General features: G+C 41.8%; 1 protein-coding gene across 1 annotated transcript in view; it reads right to left on the minus strand.

Annotated features, from left to right (window-relative positions):
* Nucleotides 1-5,291, minus strand: part of LOC109486722 (MAM and LDL-receptor class A domain-containing protein 1-like) — a 14,194-nt gene that overhangs the window by 6,937 nt on the left and 1,966 nt on the right. The gene's annotated exons all lie outside the window — the stretch shown is intronic.

The following is a 5,291-nucleotide window of genomic DNA, read 5'->3' on the forward strand; positions in this document are numbered from 1 at the left end:
CACACACACACACACACACACACACACACACACACACACACACACATGCACACATGCACACACACATGTGTAGAAGTAGAAATGAGTAGAAATGTCCAGGATATATTCTGTAAAGTTGAGCAAGAACATGTTTATCTTAACACATTGAGGGGTGACATTAGGCAAATTAAAGGGAAGCTTTTTGACTTATACAAGCAAGACTGGGCAACCAAAGTACTTTTGAAACCTAAACTTAGAACATATGCTCTGTTTAAAGATACTTACTGTATAGAAAAATATGTAACTATGTGTCTCCCCAAACGCCAAAGATCATTGTGTGCGCAGCTGCGAGCTGGTATTTTACCTATCAATATTGAAACTGGACGGTACCAGGGAATTCCTGAGGAAAGTAGAATGTGTACCATGTGTGACCTGGATGAAGTAGAAAACGAAACACATTTTCTTTTTTACTGTCCCTTTTATGACGATCTTCGAGAAAATATGTTTCGTAAAATTTATACAAAATCACCTGACATCATATGGGAAAGAGATGAAAATAGAATTAAGTGGCTCTTTAACGAGGGTGTATCTGACCTAGCAACTTTCATTTATCGAGCGTGGGGGAAAAGAAGAAAATACCTGTATTCATAACACATCAACAGTTCTCACCTTTTGTTACTTCTACACATTTGTTTTCTCTTATTTATATTTGATTTACCTTATGTACTTGTATTTATTTTGTGAAATCTTGGTTCTTTATCAAGTTTATGTACAGATTTGTTTATTTGCATTTATGATCTGTTATGAGTTCACTCTGTTCTGCTTAATTGTATATAGCCTAACTTTATTTGTGTTCACATTTTGTTTGGATTCTGTACCTCTGTTTCTCTGTTGTTTATGTATTATTTATTCTCAAACGGTGTCGTATAAGCCCACACGGGCTGGGCGTGGTATGCGCACGACACGAAAATAAAGTTTCATTCATTCATTCATTCATTCATTCATTCATTCATTCATTCATACAGTATTATCCATATGTAGCACCCGAAGTAGGTGTGCTTCAGGGTATTTCTCATGCAACGCATCACACCGCAGCAAAGCGCAACGAATGTGAAAGTAACTACCGCAGGGCCAAAAAGTCAGGGGTGTATGACCTGATAAAGACATGATGTTGTGTAAAAAATGCCAACAGGACAAGGGTTCATCAAGTTACAACATTCAACGGGATGCCCATGGTGAGAAAATGATTACTGAACATACACACACACAAACACACACAAACACGTGCCAACAACCATACAGAAAACACATACAGGCTCATAGTCACGCAGAACCAATCTTTACTTACATTGAATGATGTCCCTGCTGGAATGTCTACCTGCCCAAACTTCCACTGATTTCCCTGTGTTCCTGTCAGAGTCCACACAGGATTCCCAAGCGATGAGCCAGTGTTGATGTACACCCGGAGCCTGTTGACGTCCCTACCGTACATGTGGTACCAGAACTGGACACACTTGGCACTTGTTGTAGTAACGAGAGGACTGATCACACGGGCGACACTACCGGATGAGCCAGAAGACGTCTCGATGTAGATATAATAGCCACCTGGGCAAGACAAACATCAGTATTATAATAAAGGCAACACTGACTCATGGTGATCTGGTGATCATTGAGCAGTGAATGGCTTTAACTCAACACCAAGATGAAGGACTTGCCGTTAAACCTTGAAATATATTGCGTCATTTCGTAGAGTATATATATACTCTACGAAATATGTAATATGCATATATATGTAATATGTAATATGTATGTGTGTGTTTGTGTGTGTGTGTGTGTGTGTATATAAATTGTATACACACGCATGTACAGCTTTTATTCCCGACATCTCTTTCCCTACCCCAATTTATATCATTCCTTGTGCTGTTATTTACGGAACGCGAAAAGAAAAGTGAAAAGGTCACAGAGTACTGGTCGGGTGCGCTAAAACATTTCGTTTGCTCCTACATACAGGTAAAACTCTCAAACCGACTTGACTTCATGACGATCAGATACACGCGGGAAGGCTAGCCTGCTGTACAAGATTGTTTTTTTTTTTCTGTTCCAGTACTTTTAGAAACAATTTGGTATTAGCCCACTTTTGACCATTGTAAATAAAACTTACCTCCAGTGGTGTGGTCAGCACTCGGCCCGGTGCTGGTGGAAGGAGTCGATCCACGACGTCGGCTCCAGTCAAAGTTGTCGTCGTGAGCCTGTCTCCATCCACAAAAGCCCAGCTCAAAGTCACAGTTAAATGGGTCTGAAGTGGAAACTTCCATTTTGAAAATCCATTTAACCCTTTACGCACGCGCGCGCGCGCGCGCGCGCACACACACACACACACACATACACAAAGCCTCGGTCACAATCCGTCGTACGTGCTTCTGAGTGCTGTCTACGTGCAAAAACGTGGGCAAACGTAGGGGATCCGTGCGTGGTGAGTACCACCTCCGTACGGAATCCTACGGATTTGGGAGCACGCAGACACGCCGAAAGTGCATGTAGAACGTTACTTTTTCTGCGTGCGGTCTACGGATTCACCACCCGTACGTGCTAGTACGGGCGACGCGCGTGCAACGCACTGACTCCGTGAACGTGAACTGTTCTCATGGGCAATTGCTGTACGGACAGCGCACGTAGCACGTGCGTGCCGCGCACGTTGCGTGTTCCTAGCTTACTCCGCACTTTTCAATTCACCTGCTCAATGTCAATAATGACTAGGCAGAACACACGTGCACCGTGCTCCGCACATACAACGCACCTGATTTCTTCAGTATATAAAGATGACTTGACGGACGACTGCCAACCCGTCTCCAAGATTCGCAACAAGGCACAGAAGAAGGCATTTGCAGCTACAACCAGACAAGACCCAATGAAACGGGCCGCGGAAGACGACAGGGCGGCTAGTGAGGAAGAAGTCATCGCACCTGCACGCACTAATAACGTGCGAGTGAGTAAGGAAAGGCCTGTACGCGGTAACGTGGCAATCGTACAAAGATCGTACGTTGTAAGCACGTACAACTCAAAACTTACACCTTGCGAGTGACGTACTCCCTCGGCCGGTCGCCCTACGTTTTCAGAAAAACGTAGCAGACGTGGCCTCCCCCCCAAAAAAAAACGTACGACCAAAAAGCACGTACGGCCCGTTGTGGCCGAGGCTTTAGACATATATACATATATGTATATACTAGAGTAATGTACATATAGGTAACGCTACCGAAAACATAAACGCCCTGCCGAAGGTAACGATACCTCCGTTTGGGTGTTTTTTAAAGATGTATATCAAGAAAATTATGAAAAGACACCAATAGGCTTATATTCTCAGACGAAACGCCAAACGTGTGGAAGGAAAAAGAATACTTAATACAAATAATGTCTAAATAAGTGTGCTGTTTGAGTTCAAAAGTACTGCAGTGTTGGTGATGTTGAATTTAAAAGAAGACTCTGTATTCCTAGTGGCCAGAGAGGCAGATTTTGTACAAGATTGCAAAGTTATAATCTGGAAAAATTAACTAATTACATTAAGTTGGTTTGCCTTGAATGTAAGTCCTATAAATGTAAGGACTTGGTCACAGAAGTGTCACTGAGATTGTACAAAAAAGTAATGAAATAAATGTACATTTTCAAAAAGAAGTGTGCTGTTTGATCATGAGTTAACCCTTACCATGCGTTACCTTTCCAAGAACACTGCTTTTTAAAAGGTTTCTTCCTTTATATGATATCAAACCTACCAGGTGGGCAGCTATTGTCCACAATAGAGATGTCATCCAGCGAGATGTCCCCAAACGGTCCAGATCCTCGTCTTGCTTCAAACACAATCTATGGGCGAATTAACATGGACATTAATGGTTTTCTAGATCTAGTCATTACTACATTAAAAGCCTAGTCCTGTGGCGCCAAACAATTGTTGGGTTGCACATACAGTATTATCCATATGTAGCACCCGAAGTAGGTACGCCGGGGGTATTTCTCGTGCAACGCATCACATCGCAGCAAAACGCAACGAATGTGGAAGTAACTATGTCAAGGCAGGGTAAAAAAGTCAGGAGTATATGACCTGATAAAGACGTGATATTGTGTACAAAAATGCCAACAGGACAAGGGTTCATCAATTTACAACATTCAACACACCTAGATAAACTACAAGTAATCCAAAATCGTGCAGCTCGTTTAGCCACAAACGCCACTTTTGACGCCACACTTAACTACCTACATAAACACCCAGTTAAACTGGCAAACAGTCAACCAAAGACTTTTCACCAGTACTCTTCCACAAATTGTAACTAAAGAGCAACCTAAATGTATCTTCAAACACTTGCAGAAAATAGAAACCACACCTAGACACCATACAAGACTTGCACAAAGAGGGACGTTTACCCTAGACAAACCCAAAACTAAAGCTAGAACCAGAACATTTGTATATAGAAGCATAAAATCATACAACAATCTACCATCTGATATAACATCAGGAAGCGAACGCACATTTAAAGACAATATCAAATTGTGGAGTAACAAGTACAACCACATGCGCCTCGACACATGGTGGTAATATACATGGTGTAAATAGGGACCTCTAACCTCTCCACTGTATTTTATTATGTAATTTAAGCTAGCTTTAATTGTTGTGCATATAAGCAAGTAGATTGTTGTTAAGATTGTTATTGTACACTGCTATTTAAGCTGATGTTTTGCATATAATTAAGTTTGTAATTGATTATATTTCATAAAGGTAAATGTAAAGGACTCCAGGAAGACTAGTAAACAAACTTTGTATTACTAATGGAGATTCCTGATAAACATAAATATAAACATAAACCTGATATGCCGATGGTGAGAAAATGATTACTGACTATCCACACACACTAAAAACTAATCTCTACTCACATTGAATGATGTCCCTGCTGGAATGTCTACCTGCCCAGACCTCCACTGATTTCCCTGTGTTCCTGTCAGAGTCCACACCGGATTCCCAAGCGATGAGCCAGTGTTGATGTACACCCGGAGCCTGTTGACGTCCCTACCGTACATGTGGTACCAGAACTGGACACACTTGGCACTTGTTGTAGTAACGAGAGGACTGATCACACGGGCGACACTACCGGATGAGCCAGAAGACGTCTCGATGTAGATATAATAGCCACCTGGGCAAGATAAACATCAGTACTATAATAAAGGCAACACTGACTCATGGTGATCTGATGACCACTCAACACTAAGATGAAAGACTTGCGGGAAGACCGTGAAATATCTTCCGGCATCTCGTAGTGTTAAATATA

Source organism: Branchiostoma belcheri, unplaced genomic scaffold, assembly GCF_001625305.1.
Source record: "Branchiostoma belcheri isolate BF01 breed outbred unplaced genomic scaffold, Haploidv18h27 scaffold110, whole genome shotgun sequence".
Taxonomy (NCBI): Eukaryota; Metazoa; Chordata; class Leptocardii; order Amphioxiformes; family Branchiostomatidae; genus Branchiostoma; species Branchiostoma belcheri.